This window comes from Giraffa tippelskirchi, chromosome 5 (assembly GCF_054371585.1).
Source record: "Giraffa tippelskirchi isolate mGirTip1 chromosome 5, T2T-mGirTip1v1.2.pri, whole genome shotgun sequence".
NCBI lineage: Eukaryota > Metazoa > Chordata > Mammalia > Artiodactyla > Giraffidae > Giraffa > Giraffa tippelskirchi.
In genome coordinates, this window is record NC_137279.1 from 41,286,570 (window position 1) to 41,304,480 (window position 17,911).

Genomic DNA, 17,911 nt, shown 5'->3' on the forward strand with positions numbered 1-17,911 from the left:
GAGATTAAGGCCTAATGGGAGAGAATAAAATACATAAAATCAGCATAAATACATACAGATGTGTACAACAATTACAAGAGTGAGATGGTCATATGGAATCAAGAATTAGGCTGATTAGCTGGGGAATGATTAGGTAAAATCCAAAAAGATACATAAAGGAAATAGGGCTATAGTATTCAAGGTTGTTATCAATGCAGTTTCACAGAAAAAGTTTAGTTTCATGATACTCCTGGAAGTCTAAATCTGTAGCATGCCACTTCCAGCATCTAAGATACTTTATTTCTAGGACTTAACCATCTGGTACCCAACATAACTGCAGAGTTTAAGGATCTATTACCAACCCTCAGAGATTACTATTTCTCTAGTAAAAACATCTCAGTTAAATATGAGAGTTTGCTATAGTGTGAATACGGATATATGTATGAATATGTATATCAGCAACTTGAACTTGTCAGGTACCCACATGTGCAGGGTATTTATTTGCCCAGTGGGTTATCTCCAGTCAAAGAGCCAAAACTACTTCTTTTGGCCCTGCCTCCCTTCACCATAACACAATGAACATTCTTGTGAGTAAATATTTGTGCACTAGGACAGCTGCAAAAAATAATATACTGTGACCTACTCTGAAGCCTGATATAAACAGATTTTTAACTCTTCACTCCCTGGGATTTTCCATTCTCCTTCTCCAAGTCAGAGGAATTAGAAAGAGAATTGTGTGCCTGTCAGTGAAGGATGCTTTAGATATAATTTTCAAGAAGGGAGGTATTAAAAGCAGAGGCCACTGAAAAATCATATTCTTTGCCCAAAGATGGAACCAGAAAAGATATCTCATTAGAGAAAAAAAAAAGGATGAAAAATAAAAATACATCAATATTGCAGAGTCTAGAAAGTGCTTAGAAGGCTCTGGAATCCTACAGGCTATTGCAGTCATTTGCCTTGCCAAAAACCCACCCAGTGTTTCTTTAAAAGAAAAAAAAAATAGCCCATAGGGACTGAAAACGTTGACTAATAATTCTTGAATCAATCTCCACAATATTATTCCTCTCTGCCAAGGTCAGTTTTGGTCACTGCATGGCTGGAGGTCTGGACTTGCTGTTCCCAGTTTTATTTTTACAGTAGTTATGGAGCCCTCTATATTTTCAAGGGCCCTCCTGTCACTTATTACCCACCCATCCAGACCACCCACCCACACTCCCACACAATACGTCCAGACACACCCACAAATACCCAGATTCTTTAAACCTTATGGTGATTCAGGCTACAGGAAAATTGTTTGCTCCAAATGACTTGGCTCTACATTCTCAGAGTTCCCCAAAATAAGTCTGTTTCCCCTCTGGGGACCCATTTGTAAGTCTTTCCACTTGGCAAACATTTACAGAGCACCTACTGTGTGTCGGGTACAGAAGGATGTAGGAGCTAAAGGAAGCTACCCAGGAGGCAAGGAAATGCAGGAGTTCCCAGCTGCCCTCTGTTTCTGGGTAACCAGATGGCAATGGGGGGAGGGGAGAAGGGGGAGGTAAGGCCACATCTAACTGGAGAGACCGTTTCTTTCTTTCATCTACTTTTTGTCTTTCTTTTTTCTTCTTTATTCATTTCCTCCCTTTATCTCTTCATCTTTTATGTCTCTCTTACTCCCTCCTCACTCTCCTTCTTTCTGTTTTTTCTACTAAGATAAAACCACCTCAGAGTTTCCTTCAGACTTGGGAGCTATCACTGTGCTTCTCCTGCCTCTAAATAAACTACTCATGAAAGTAGCAGACCCTGCAAACTCTCAAAACATGAAAGTGGGGGGAAATACTTGTCCTAACTCAGAAAACCTGATTTTGGGGAAACCGCATTCCTCCACTGCCTGACATTGGTGCCTGCCTATCAGAAAGGCCGGGAGGGAGAAGGCAGGCCTGAGTGTAGCTGGACGTCCAGCCTTCCGCAGCCTCCCGGGCCCTGAGCCCTTATGATAATTTATGAGGTGTCAGGATATTCTGACCACAAGGTCGGAATAGAATGGTTTTTACACTTCAGCTGCCATGAAAGAGAAACAATTTAATTCTGTTTCACTCTGGCACTGTCTGTTTTCACAATGAACAGGGGATTTGGGTCTCCTGGAGATTATTTGTCTAAGCACAGAGCATGACTGCTGCTGAGACTTGAGATGTCTGCTTTTGACTCTCCTTCTCCTTCCTTCTCAGTGAAGGAAGGAGGCACTTGCCTGTCCTATTGTCCCAGAGTGAGACAGGAATCCATTTCACCATGGCAATAGTTATGTGCTGGCGACTAAACCAGACTGCAGAGTCACTCCATCCTTCTCTACCTTTTAGTGGGAAAGAGTGGTTGGGGTAAGTAAAGGGTATGAGATAGCCCTCTCCAAAATTCAGCAGGCCCCAGAGTCTTGGCCAAGTCGTGGTCTTGAGTCTGAGGCAGTGTTTCCCTTGGCCGGCAAGCACAGCCTCCTGGCTCCTCCTGAAGCTGCAGAACTAAAGACATTCCACGGAGCAGCCCGAAGCTCTGCCTGCCAGCAAAACCCAATGTCTCCTCAGAGAAATCACAGAGTAGGATTGCAATACTCCAATGACAGAGCAGCCAAGACACAAACCCAAGGCAATTCGGCTTCTCAGGACCCCACCAACCCTCTCCTCTAAGCCACGCAGGGAAAGTCATTGAATGTGACAGATATCACAATACAGAGCAGTCACCCAGGAAGCCTACCTGACAGTGAGGGGCTCCTGGATTCTTGGGCCTAGAAGCAACAGACCTTTCTGGACCAGTTCATGTGATCTGCTCTGTTAAACTCATCTTCCAGGGTTTGGCCACCTGACAGGCGCTGGAGGAGTACCAGAATGAAATAGAGTATATTTCATCAATCTTTTAAAGTTTAACTATAATTAAAATGAAAAAAGTAAAACTCCACATAATAGGCAATAATTTTAAAGAAACATTAGTGAGAAAAAGCAAGGGTACAATACAATGAAAATAATATGCTACCATGTTTTTTAAAAGAGGCTGTTGTATATTAACATTTATTTAAATAGACATTGTTTAGGGAAACAGAAGAAGCTTGTTTCGGGGTTCTTTAGAAAAGGGAACCAGAAGCCCGAGGGTCAGAATTCAGATGGAGATTTTCTTCTCACAATGTATTTTTTTAAAAATTTTATCTAAGAACTGATATTAATTTTCCATTTAAGAAACAAAGTAAAATTCTGGAGAATAGTAAAGAGAGAGAAGTGAGAAGAGAAGCAAATGATTCCAGCTTAAAATGCAACTTACTGTTGGGCCAGACAATTCTCAAAAAAACCACCCCTAAATTCAAGCAATGAATTCTTGGTGGGAAGGGTAAAGGAGCTATTTGGTAAATAACCTCTTTGAGTTCCCTTAATAGTAGTACTAAAGTGCATATGGAAGAATTTCTTGCTTTCATGTGGGTGAGAAGATTACTCCCCCCAAAAGGATTTCAATCAATGAGATGGAGCCTCCTGTAATTAGCATCCAATAAGCTTCAGTTTCGAGCAAAGTGCTGAGTCAAACTGGTTTGCCCTCCCTTCTTCCCTAAGTCAAAGTTTCTGAAGTCCCTTCTCTATACAACTTGTCTCAATAGTAATCATTCTTTGCATTTCCAGAGAATGTCATTGACCCAGGGAGATGGGTGTGTGGGAAAGAGCATTGGATCCAGGGTCAAACAACATGTGTTTCAGTATCAGCTCTCTCTGGGGAAAATTGATAAATTGTTTAATCTCTCGAGACTTCAGTTTTCTCATCTGTAAAGAGAAAGATTTGAATGAGATACATTGCCTTAAATGTCCTGAATGCTGCAGGTCTCTGGTTCTGTAAAAACACAGTCATCAGGCTGCATGCAGATGGAGCCTGGTAAGTATTGCAGGCCTGTCATGCATTTCTATGGTTCCACTTGACCTTTGGGCAGCTGCCTATATGAAAGTACTTTCTGATTTACTTCTTCATTAAAAAGGGATAATTGAATTGCTGTCCCAAAATGCTGTTCACCACCAGACCACGAAAATAAGATTCTGAAAGTACCTTCAGCCTTGCCATGTGACAAGAAGAAGAATCTACTACATTATGAACTAAGCCTCAAAGGTATCTTGGTATTGCCTTAAGACCATGGCTAGCTGGCCCACTGCCCCATCCATCATCTGATAGGGAGAGGCTGTCACTGGGGGCTACATCCCTGGTTAGACAAGAAATGCTTCCAAAAAGAAGGCCTCTCTTCCCATTCGTCCTCACACAGAAAGTGTCTGTGATATCAGAAAGTCCTTTCTCCATGTCAGGACAAAGTACTCTTGTAGAACAGCTTCATAGTGATGTGTGGTCATGTGAACCACAGAGTCCAGAGAGATGGTGAGAGAGAATGTATAAAAAAGTTGCCAGGACAACAACCCCCATCAACCCACTCAACTCTCAGGTGGGAAACTTAAGAACTCAGTTGGTTAGTAGCCAATCTGAAATACATCTGATTATTTCTCTGTGACTTTCTCCTTCTCCAACATGTTTTCATTCAAAATATAACTGTTCCTCATTTCTTTCCCCAAAGCTTCCAGTTCATCATTGCCATGTGTGTCCTATTCTTCTCAACCCCATAACACCATCTTGATTAGTCTTTCCTATTTGGCTGTGTTTTTTCACTTATAAACCTGCTACAATTTTAGTATTCTAAGTTAGTGGTGAAAAACACAGTTTCTAGAGAGATAATATAGGATAGGGGTTAAGAAAATGAACTCTGGAGATAGAATACCTGGTTTAAATTCTATCTCTGGTCTTTACAAGATAGCAGTGGCTAGATGGACTATCAGGGACCAGTAGCCTTGGATGTACCATTCATGAGGGAACAAGAGTTATTGTACTGGGCCCAGCTGTATCACAAGAAGGTTGTTCGTTATTCTAACAACAGAGGGTTCTAACAATGGACAGCTCCTTGACAAGACATCCAAAAATGTTTGAACTAGATTGGTGAACGCTCCTGCTGATTGTAATGTAATGAAGTTATAGATTCAAGTGAATGAAAACGTAAATCTTACAACTGCAAGGTTTAAAATATTTGGTTGTAGTTCTGAAATTGATCCAAGCTCATTAGTCTTTGAATCGGTGAAAGGAAAAAGGTTGAAGAGGCCATGACAATCAAAAGCACAGGTGTTGCCAAGGAACCATGCCTTCCTCTCAAGAAACTACACTGCTCCATGCTAACTGAAAATGCAATCATGATGTCCTTGGTAAACTCTAAACTGAAAAGTAATCTCAAGAAACAAGAGAGACGAAATAAGCCAGTGGATAAACCTCCACTGAATCAAGTCCTTTGTCTTCCTAGTCTCATAGTAATCACGGTAAATGTCAAAAGGCCCATTACACTGTCATTAAGGATTATGAGATAATATACAACATTTTGCCATTCAGATTATTGTTCTGATACAAGTGAAATATATAGATTAATTGTTCAGAATACTTTGATTTATTTCAGCCTGCCTGTATTGCCTTAACCCAACTGCTGTTTACTTTGAATTATATGATTGTGGCTGAAACAGCTCCTTGATGAAATCAGCACTGATGATTTCCAAAGAGAGCTTAAGAGTAATTATTCTTGTTGTTTAGCCACCCAGTTGTGTCTGACTCTTCACAACTCCATGGACTGCAACACGCCAGGCCTCCCTGTCTCTCACCATCTCTTGGAGTTTTCCCAAGTTCCTGTCCATTGCATTGGTGATGCCATCCAGCCATCTCATCCTCTGTCACCCTCTTCTCTTCCTGCCTTCTATCTTTCCCAGCATCAGGATCTTTTCCAATGAGTCTGCTCTTTGCATCAGATGGCCAAAGTATTGGAGCTTCAGCTTCAGCATCAGTCCTTCCAATGAGTATTCAGGGTTGATTTCCTTTAAGGTTGACTGATTTGATCTCCTTGCTTAAGAGTAAAGCCTATAAATAACCACATTTTCCTGTATCTGTTGTTAAGGAACGAGATGTTATTCGGCCTCTTGATGTGATTATTTGAAAGAGCCAATCATTGGATATAAAACTGATTCACATGAATAATACATTAAAAGAATGTAAGAAACCAACAACAACAACAAAACGCAAACTTGCCTTTTACTGTGTAAGCTTGGGAAATTTCTTAACCTGTCCATGCTACAGTTTCCTCATTTGAAAAATGAAATGATAATAGATACCTCACAGTGCAATGTCAACAATTAATTGACAACATAGATAAAGTGCTCAAAACAATGCCTGACACATAGCACTGTGTATTAATATTGTTATTGTTGCTGTTGTTGACTATCTTAGATATTAGATTATCCTTGAGGCCCTTGGCTCACTGTGTTGGGTTCACCAAAAAAGAGTAAGGAGGCTATTACTGAATCTTTCAGGACTTTTCTGAGCCTCTGACTACTTCACCCCTTTGTCATGACTGTCATTAGCTGTTTCTTCATGTGCTGTGGCAAATGTAAAGCTTCATCCATCTTTAGTGACACATGTTTACTTACTTACATACCTATCTCTCACTTGTCCATATCCTCTCAAAAAAATAAAGCTTGTCTTGCTCTTTAATTTTGAATCATTCTTCTCCACTTTCCTGCTCAAAGCCCTCCTAGTATTTAGATTGGAATAAGAACAAAATAGCTGAAAGTTTGAAAGGAAGAGTCAAACTAACTATAATATTTCATGGGATTCTTGTTTCCTCGCCATCTTTGTTTCCGTTAGACAAAATATTCCATTCGAGTCTGCTCTTAGTTGAGGGAGATTAAGGAAGTCATTTTTCCATGTGAAATAAATAAGGTAGTATAGCAGACACTGTTAATTATTTACCCAACATCCACCTCCCCACCCCTTACCTGTTAAATAAACTCCAAATGTAATTTAGGTAGCAAGCAGATTCCACACTTTTGAAGAAGTTTAGCCCCTTCTCCAGCCCCAGTTGCCATTCCATTCCCTTTGCTAGTGATTAGAGGTTGTCTTGTGACTCAGCTCTAGCTAACGAAACATAAGAGAAAGCCTGCTGGGGGGCAGGTAGGGAGAAGTTTCTGGAAACTATTTTCCTTCTTAAAAAAAGAAGACAAAAATCACACAAGGAAGAAAACTTTCCTTCTATTTCTAAATGTAATGAGATGAGAATGTGAAGCTGGGAACTGTGGCAGTTATCTTAGCATAATGAGATACAAGTCTAAGGACCAAAAGCAAATATGCTGACAATGGTAGAGTAAAAAGAGAGGAAAAAATGGGCCTTGATAACATAACTGAGCCATTCCAACTGCCCTGGAAAAGTTTATCTGCAGACTCCTTTTAGTAAAGTGTAAAACAGCTATAATTCAGTCTTCTTTTTTTTTTTAAATCGTTTATTTTTATTTAGCTGTATCGAGTCTTCATTGCAGCACACAGGAGTTGTGACATGCAAACTGTTAGCTGCAACATGTGGGATCTAGTTCCTTGACCGAGACCCCTGCATTGAGAGTGTGGAGTCCTAGCCACTGGACCATCAGAGAAGTCCCCGGTCTTCTGTTCTTGACTGCTGATCATAATTTATGCAAATGTGCATTTCCCAACAAATGTCAAGTCCTTTTTAATAGCACATTTATTCATTCTTGAGAATCTACTGGGAGATTTAATAAATAATTATTTATACTTTTAAAGACCTTTCTGTATTTCAAGGTACTGTCGCACCTCTATGATTTCTACTTCACAGTTTTTCTCTTAAAAGATACTTAGCCTATAATGTTTTAATTATCTCAGCTCATTTTACTCCAAATTTTCATAAGTAAAAATGTTTTTGTTTTCTAAAATTGCAAATTTAAATAATCATAATTTTTTATTTTTTTCTCACCCCTATACATATGATCCTTTCTTAGGGAAGATCTTGCTAAAAGCATTGACTTGGAGTCAAAGAGACCCAGAGTCACATCTACTAGCCATGTGGGTGGGTAAACTATTTATTTTCTCTGATAATTTCTTTGTCTAAATATAATATCTAGGGCTATTACCTAGATGAAATGAGATGACATAGTAAAATCTTCTCTAAATCTTGGCACAGAATGAAGACTTTACAAATTATAGAGTAAAAAAGGAAGAACTGGGGATGGGGAAGAAAAAGTGAGGGAGGAGCAAGAAAAGGGAAAAGAGGAAAATAAAAATACAAAGAGAAGAAGAAAAAGAAAAGAAGGAAGAGGGGCAAGAAAAGTAAGGGGGAAAAAAGAAAAAGTGGAAAAAGAAGCAAAAAAGAAAAGAAGGAGGAAGAAGAAAGGAGAAGAGGCAAAATAAGGGGGAAAGACAAAGAGAAATAAGGAGAGGAAAAGTGATGATGATGAGGATGGTGGTAATGATGATGATTTTAATACAAAGAAGAACTGAGAGTTTAAGGTAAATTTTACAGCCCAGACAAAACTCCCATCATCCAAGTCTTAATACACTGTGCTTTTTTTCCCTCTAAAGCTTTGGTATTATGTATGGCTGACTCTAACTCTCATGCAGCTCGAATCTGGTTACTCCAGTATCACTACAAAGAAAATTATAAAGGATTATAAATTTGGGCAGTAGTCCTCATATTTCAAAGAAGGGGTCGATTCATTAAGATTCCAGTGCAATCAAAGAACTTGAAGAAGTCCCTGGAGTTTGTTTTTGTCAAACGTGAGGTACTGCTAAATTAAATGAGTGACAAATGAGTGATTCATTAGATTTCTTCTATAATGACCAGGTGTCCTCCTTCTTCAGTGATGATGGAACAAGAAGAAAGAGGCTTTTTTTCTGATACAAGAGAGAGGACTACTTGACAGTGAGGGCTAATAAAGACCTTTTAGTTACCAGCCCATTGGTTAGAAGTCATTTCCTACAGAGTCTAAAAAACTGGACCAATTTTACATAGTCAGGGTAAAGTACAGGGCAAGTGATGATAGGTGAAGGACAAGAAAAAGCTCTCAAGGAACTTCTTTTTGTACTGCAAATTTTTGTACTGCAGCCAGTTCCCATTTATTTTCTACTATGGGGGGTTGGGGAGAAAGAAATGGCAACCCACTCCAGTATTCTTGCCTGGAGAATCCCATGGGCAGAGGAGCCTGGTGCGCTACAGTCCATGGGGTTGCACAGAGTTGGACATGACTGAGTGACTAACATGGGGGGTTGGGGGGGGTCTTTCTTTCACTTCTTTAGGTTTGCTTGTGAGCATCTGCTCTCTCTCCTCGTCTTCCTGTCTCTCTCAAATGCTGACATGGGTCCTACATCTGCAGCCCTCTCCTTCCTGCTATGAGAAACACGTCCACCCTTCCCCTTTTGTCTGTCCTTCCCACTCTACCCGCTTGTGTTTCAAGCTTTCGCTGGTATGCATTCGAGCCTGAGACTGTCTGACTCCCAAGTAACATATTCCCACCCGTATATTCCTCTGTTTCAGGTTGTGTTGGCATTAGCAACTGCTTCTCAGAAATGTCCTTTGATATTATTGCTATTTCTCATTCTCACCTCTGTAAGGTTAGAACTAATGCTATCCTTGATTGCCATTACCCTAACCATCACCCTCTAGCCCTGATGCTCCTACCTTCCACATTTAAGCTTTCACTTTGGAATTTTGCTACCTTGCTTCACAATTCCACTACAGTGATTTCACTCAAAAATGACAATAGAAGGAAATGCTTTGCACTGGCCTGCATTAATAATGAAGAAAGGGAAGAAGTCTAATGTTTTCAGTGCCAAAGATGTGTATACTGTTTGTTGTGAGTAGCCTTTGGGGAGCGAGAGGTTTCAAGTTCAGCATTTATGGGCACATTTTTCAATTAGACAATATGCAGTATGGCATTTCCCTTCCTGCCCCCACCCCTTCCCTTTTATTACCACATGACTTCATCTTCCCATGTGACTGACAGAGCCCATTGGGCTCAACATTGATAAAAAACATCTGGGGGAGAAAAATTGCAATTTAGAAAACAATTAAGTACATCAATTTCAATTCATTTAGTCGGCCAGAGAAAGAAAAGTTCTTTCAAAGAGGTAACTTGATCTACAGTGGTCATGGATTAAAGGCACACAGATCTGTTTTCTCCAGGTCATAGTGTGGAGGAATGCATTTTAGCCCAGAGGTTTAAATGCAGACATAAACTCCTATTTGCAATTTTTAACAAAGAATAAACCTCTGAGGGTTTCCTTAATTTTCTCATTTCTAAGACATTTTCCCCCTACTCTCCCCAAATTCCCAAAACTTAAGAGCTTCCTCCGTAGATGTGTGTTCCTCTCTCAAATGCTCACCATATGCTCATTTGTTATGAGAGCTCTGCGAGGGAACCTTGGTTTACTGTTAAAGACCCCATTTGAGGTGGGGTGTTTATGACCTCCCCATCCACTTTCCTCCCTAACTCTGTGAACACCCATGGGTCCATTAGGTGTTAGAACCTTTATGAATCAGGATATACCTTTTTGCTCACAAACCTTAAAGAATTTTTTCCAGTTTTACTAAGAAATAATTTATGTTCATCACTGTATAAGCTTAAGGCATACAACATGATGGTTTGATTTATATCTATTGTTAAATGATTACTACAATAGTTTCAGTTAACATCCATCTTCTCATATAGATACAGTAAAAATAAAAGAATGGAAAAAAGGAAAAAAATTTCTCTTTATGGATGAGGACTCAATATTTACCTTCTTAACAACTATTCTATGCATCATTCAGCAGAGTTAGTTACAGTCTCACGTTGTAATTACACTGGAGGGTTGTGCATTTTGATCACCTTCCTTTAATTTTCCCTTTGTCAAACTTACTCTTCTGGTAATCACAAGAGCTTTTGCCATGAGCTTGGTTTTCTTTGGCTTTTTTTGTCCTTATTTTTAGATTTCATACGTAAGTGAGATCATATAGTATTTGTCTTTTTCTGACTGATTTATTTTACTTAGCATCATGCCCTCAAGTTCTAAATGGTAGAATTTCACTTATTGGCTGAATAATATTTTGTTATGTGCACATATACAATTTCTTTATCTTTTTATCCATTGATGTTCACTTTGCTTGTTTCCTTATCTTGGCTGTTGTACACAGAACTGCTATGAACATGGGGGTCCAGATATCTTTTCAAGTTCATATTTTCATTTCCTTTAGACACATTCCAGAAGTGGAGTTTCTGAACTATATGGAGTTCTATTTTTAATTTTTTAAGGATCTTTCATACTGTTTTCCATAGTGGTATCTTGTCCTTGAATACATGTTAGTCATTTTCTTGTAAGGGGGAGCAAAGTTAGAATCAATCTATGTCATCATCTTGGTAATGTCACCTCCCAAGTAAAGAATTTTAGTACCAACAAGTTTTGGCTCTAGGTGCCTCCTCCCTTGCCAGAAACATATCTAGGTAAATATTATAACCGCTGCTCTCATTTATTAAACACTACCATAGAACAATCACTGTAATTCCCATCTTGATCATAATATCTAATTTACTTGTCACATCAATACCATTAAATACATATTATCATTCCCAAACTTTACAGATGAGAAATTGATGACCTTATTTTAAGACATTAAGATTTTTATCCCCACAAAAAAGGAAAAAATTGAACACAGATTCCTCAACTTCTTAGGTTCGTGCTCTAAATATCACATACAGAAAAATAGCAGTTGAGGAAATAAATTCCAGAAGGTAGAATTCACTGATAACTTTGAATTGTAAGTCTCTAGCCACATTTAATTAAGAGAATGTATGTAAAATAATTAGTTAATGCCTGGCCTGAAGTAGTTCCTCAATCAATGATAGCTTCATTATTACATAAAACCATCTCCACTTAGTCCCCTACCTTTACTCCCAAACTCTACAGTACACTTGGAATTAACATGTACACTGCTGAGATTTCCTTAGAGTCTCCACTTAAAATCATCACCTATGTAGTCTAAGGACCTAAAAGCAAGATCCAGAAGCAAGTATTTTATGTGATCTGACAGAGAAATATTAACTATCAGGAAATCCCATTCCAGGTAGAGGCCAATGGGTGGAAAATGTCCTAAAGGTGACCTTGCTCATTTTCTATTAAAGTCTGCCTTGGGAACCAGCTTAAAACATACCCACTCTTGGGATTTCCCTGGCTGTCCAATGGTTAAGGCTCCACACATCTACTGCAGGGGGAACAGGTTCGATCCCTGGCTGGAGAAGTAAGATCGTACATGCCAGGTGGCAGGGCCAAAGAAAAAGCATCCATTCTTACAGCATGTGTTTCATTTTGCCTACTGTAGACAGAGAATGCAACTGCAACAATATCATGAGGCCATATGGAAGTGTGGGGTTAGGACGTATTCATTTGGTGATGAGCCAGATTTGACTGACAGGATTACTCAACAAATGGCACTAGGAGGGCTGAAGGCTAAAAACATGAACAAAGAGTGGATCTGATGTTAGTGAGTAGATGGTAAAGTAACGATGAAAAGGATGTGTGGATTAGAAGGCATTTGAAAGGCAGAGGGAGCTGGCCACTGGAAGGGTTGCAGTTGAATCAAGGAACCTACAGGCTACTGAAATTCAAGGGTTTAGTCTCCAGGGTAGGAAATCAAGGGGTGATCTGGCAGCTCAGGAAAGTCAGAAGTTTTCTGGGGAGAGTTTGTTTGACTTAGTTGTAACAGTAGAGAGGTGGAAAAAAATACCTAATTCCAACAGTAGAATACTTGGGTCCCTGGAAAATCTTTGCTCTAAGTGAGAAATGGGGACATCATGGTGAATTGGAAGGTTCAAGGCATATCTGTCAAAAGAGGTCTCTTGGTGGAATTTGATAAAATGAGAAGAAATCAGAATGGGCTGCTTCTTAAAGGTGAACAATTAAACAACAGCAGGAAAGCAAAACTGGGCATGGTGACAGCAAGGGAAAGATGGAACTAAAAATGTATCTAAAGAGTACTGAATCCCTCCCCATCCTCCACTCCATCCTGAGTCCAGTAAGTAAGCCATGAAGAAATCTTGTGCTTGGTTTCTTGATGAAAATAGGATGAGAACAGTTACCTCCTACTGGCTCTGATTTGCTTGCAGAGAAAGGAAAAAGTTGTTCATGATACACTGGTTTCAGTTTCTGTTTTTATTTTTTGTTTATTTTGGTTTGGTTTGGTTTTTAACCTCCCCAGGTCAGCTTGGGACAGTAAGGCAACTCCAATGGAAAGGTACTGCTGAACTTATCAGAACCATTTGTCTTCTTTGACTTTAAAAGCCAGGCAGAAAATGTTGCAAAATAAGATTTCCAGTCTTTCTGGCCCCTGTTCCTGCCAAGAATGCCCCATGACTGCCCTCTGAGAGGTAACAGCCTTTCAGATCGTCAGGATACCCTGGAGCTTGCTAATAAAAAGAAAATGATTTTCCATACAAAGTAAACAGATCCCTACCGCACATCTCAAAGGGCTTGGCTTTAGATGTGAATGAAGGTTTGGAATGGAGTTTTAATTTTTATATTACAGAAGCTCATTCTGAGCTTGAATATTCATATTATTCTTCAAAGCACAACAGAACCCCCTGTCAGGAGATATCCAGCAACTACATTCTTGTGGAACAGCTGTACATTAGCCTGCTTTTTCTTTTCTCTTTCTTTTCCTCTTCAAGAAAGGAACTTGAGTTTCCTTTCAGGGGCCCAGTAGAAACCCTCTAGGAAGCAGGAAGTGAAGTTTAGAGGATTCATGCTGATAGCTAGAGGCTTGTTTCGATGGAATCTAGTCTTCTCTAATTTCCCCCCTAAAGCTGAAACTTGCTTTTCAGCAGCAACAAATCATAACAGGCAGATTCTGAACCAGAAGAACCATCTTCCTGGGCCACATTGCTTTGTCATTGCACAGCTGAGCAGAAGGTTTGTACAATAAAATTTTTCATGTGAATTAAAAAGAAAAAAAAAGGAGAATGATTTTCTCCAACATCATCATTTTATTTATAAAACACTTCTGAGTTCATTGGCAGAAAATCACTATCTAATATAACATACAGGGTGGTCCATTTAAAATAGTCCCCTTTAACACAGGATAGTTTTAAGTGTGGCCTGTTCTAAGTGGGTCACCAGATGTATTGTTATGTCACTCCTTCCTGGCATTGTAAAAATAGGGAAGGCTTTCAGAGGTTGGGAGTATATGTGGAAATGCAGGGAAGCTAACTGAGCTTTAGAACTCTGAGAAAACAAGGAATTTATAAGGGAGCCTGATACCTGGGTTATAATAGTACAAGAAAATAAATAAGAAATGTGTTCAATCATAGGACCCTTTTTGCCGCATGTAAGGGTTTTGGTTGCTATTTTGTTTTGGTTTGATATTTTAGGTTTCTTTTTAAACTACTCTGATGCTTGCATTTCATTTACTCATTCAGAAAATATTCATTGAGCATCTATGTTGGGACAGCCCTTTACTGAATGTTGCAGATAACAATAAAACAGCTAAGGCAATGCTTTCCAGAGCCTATATTCTATTGTAGAGAGATAAACAGATATATTCATGGTATATTGCTGACATAATGTTAGATACTGATAATGCTTTGGAGAGAAATACAGAAAATGAGGAAGAAAGGGAAGAAAGAGGAGAATTAGGGAAATCCCCTTTAGTAAATAACTTTATAGTAGAGACCTGAAGAAGGTAAAAAGGTAAGTCATGTGCACATACCAAGGAGAGGAAAGAGCAAATGCAAAGGCCAATAGGCAAGAGCGTGCTTGGTCTTTCCAGGAATGGCAAAGAAGGAAGAACCTAGAGTATAGGTCTCTGGGAGACTCCAGCTTTATTTAAACCTTCCTAAAGTTAAAGGATGGAAGTGGAATGGGAGGGAACTTGGGTTACTGTTATTTAACTGAAAGTAGAAATTGAAGGTGGTGCTAGTGGCAAAGAACCTGCCTGCCAATGCAGGAGACGTAAGAGATGGGGATTCCCTGGATTGGGAAGATCCCCTGGAAGAGGGCATGGCAACCCACTCCAGTGTTCTTGCCTGGAGAATCCCATGGAGAGGAGCCTGGCTGGCTGTGGTCCATGGGATCACAAAGAGTCAGACATGACTGAAGCAACTTAGCACAGCACAGCACAGAAATTAAAGTAAGGAGACAGTAATACCTACTTTCCAAGCCCCTAGAAAAGTAACCACAGAGAATGGAATATGGTTAGTGGGGATTTAAAGGGTGAGGGAAGAGAGAAGAACTTAGCCCACTAAAGCAAATAGGGGCAATCACAATTGGACTGAAAATGAGGTGAGTGTCATTATGCTCTACAAGGAGGGCATCTGTAGAAGAGATCACATTTCAGATTAAAAGCAATCCACCATAATTTCCCAGGGACATTTAGATGTAAATATGCCTATTTGTACACTGAGCCACCCTTATTCCTGATCACCATGGTTTGAACCTGTGAGGGAAAGAGTAACACATGCATCATACACTCAAGCCCCAGATTAGAGCCGTTGCTGAGTGTTCATCTTTCCTTAGTTAAGGAGCTAATCCTCCACTGTGGACAATCTGGGCTCCTGGCTCCTTAAACCATTTCCTCTGAAGCCAAGCTTATGGTCCCAGGACCTGCTCACATTCCACAGAGGGTTAAGGTTTCTCATTCATCTCTGTCTGGGCTCTGTCCTCAGATTAGCAACCACTGAAACATAATCCCTGTGATGAGGAATGGAAAGCCTGGCACAGAAGATGTGTGTTTGGCATTTGTTTATTTACTTATTTTTTTTAATATTTATTATTTTACTGAAGTATAATTGATTTGCAATGTTATGTTAGTTTCAGATGTACATATATATACGTTCTTTTCAGATTCTTTTCCATTATAGGTTTTTATAAGATATTGAATATAGCTCCTTATGCTATACAGTAGGTCCTTCTTGTTTATTTTATATATCAGTTCAGTTCAGTCGCTCAGTCGTGTCCGACTCTTTGCGACCCCATGAACCGCAGCACGCGAAGCCTCCCTGTCCATCACCAACTCCCTGAGTCCACTCAAACCCATGTCCATAGAGTCGGTGATGCCATCCAACCATCTCATCCTCTGTCGTCCCCTTCTCTTCCTGCCCTCAATCTTTCCCAGCATCAGAGTCTTATAGTAGTGTGTATATGTGGGCTTCCCTCATAGCTCAGTTGGTAAATCATCTGCCTGCACTGCAGGAGACCCAGGTTCGATTTCTGGGTCGGGAAGATCCCCTGGAGAAGGAAATGGCAACCTACTCCAGTATTCTTGCCTGGAGAATCCCACGGACAAAGGAGCCTGGCGGGCTACAGTCCATGGGATTGCAAGAGTCGGACACAATTTAGCAACTAAACCACCACCAGTGTGTATACGTTAATCCCAAGCTACTAATTTATCCCTTCTCTCCATTTCCCCTTTTGGTAACCATAAGTTTGTTTTCAATGTCTGTGGATCTATTTCTGTTTTGTAAATAAGTCCATTTGTATCATATTTTAGATGCCATATATATTAGGTTGGTGCAAAAATAGTTGCAGTTTTTGCATTGTTGAAATTTGCCATTTGATATTGGACTACACGGAGAAGGCAATGGCACCCCACTCCAGTACTCTTGCCTGGAAAATCCCATGGACGGAGGAGCCTCGTAGGCTGCAGTCCATGGAGTCGCTAAGAGTCGGACACGACTGAGCGACTTCACTTCCACTTTTCCCATTCATGCACTGGAGAAGGAAATGGCGACCCAGTCCAGTATTCTTGCCTGGAGAATCCCAGGGACAGCGGAGCCTGGTGGGCTGCCGTCTATGGGGTCACACAGAGTCGGACACGACTGAAGCGACTTAGCAGCAGCAGCAGCAGCATTGGAATACATTCTTAAATGTGGTTATGTTATATATCATTTTAAAGTGCATTTCTTGCTTTATTGTTTTTTTGCTAATAGCTTATTACTTGCTGTTTAGTTTATATGTATTTTGACTGTGGAAATGATGTTAGACAAACAACAAATTTGAGTGATTTTCTCATTCCGGTTCAAAATGGGTTATAAAGCAGCAGAGATAACTCAAAACATCAACAATGTATTTGACCCAAGACTGCTAATGAACATACACTGCAGTGTTGGTTCAGGAAGTTTTGCAAAGGAGACAAGAGACTTGAAGATGAAGAGCACAGTGGCCAGACATCAGAAATTGACAATGACCAATTGCGAGCCAGTATCAAAGCTGATCTTCTTAACTGCTGTACAAGAAGTTGCCCAAGAACTCAATGTCAACCATTCTATGGTATTCAGCATTTGAAGCAAACTTGAAAAGTGAAAAAGCTCAACAAGTGGGTGCCTTGTGCGCTGATCACACATCAAAAAAATCATCTATTTGTAGTGTCATCTTCTCTTACTCTTACAACAACAAACCATTTCCCTATTGGATTGGACTGTGACATGTGATGTAAAGTGATGACCAACTCAGTGAGGGGGTCAAGAAGACACTCCAAGGCACTTCCCAACGTTAAATTTGTACCAAAAACAATCGTGGTCACTGTTTGGTGGTCTGCTACCTGTCTGATCTACTACAGCTTTCTGAATCCTGGCTAAACCAGTACATCTGAGAAGTACACTCAGCAAATCGATGCGATGTACCAAAAACTGCAATGCCTGCAGCCAGGATTGATCAACAGAAAGGGCCCAATTCTCCACAGCAATTTCTGACACCACATAGCACAACCAACGCTTCAAAGTTGAATGAATTGGGTTACAAAGTTTTGCCTCATCCGCCATATTCACTTGACCTCTCACCAACTGACTGCCACTACTTCAAGCATCTCAACAACTTTTGTGCAGGGAAAACGCTTCCACGACCAGCAGGAGGCAGAAAATGCTTTCCAAGAATGTGTCGAATCCTGAAGCATGGATTTTTATGCTACATGAATAAACCAACTTATTTCTCATTAGTAAAAATGTGTTGACTGTAATGGTTCCTATTTTGATTAATGAAGATGCATTTGAGCTTAGTTAAAATGATTTAAAATTCATGGTCCAAAACCACAAATTTTTTTGTACCCATTTAA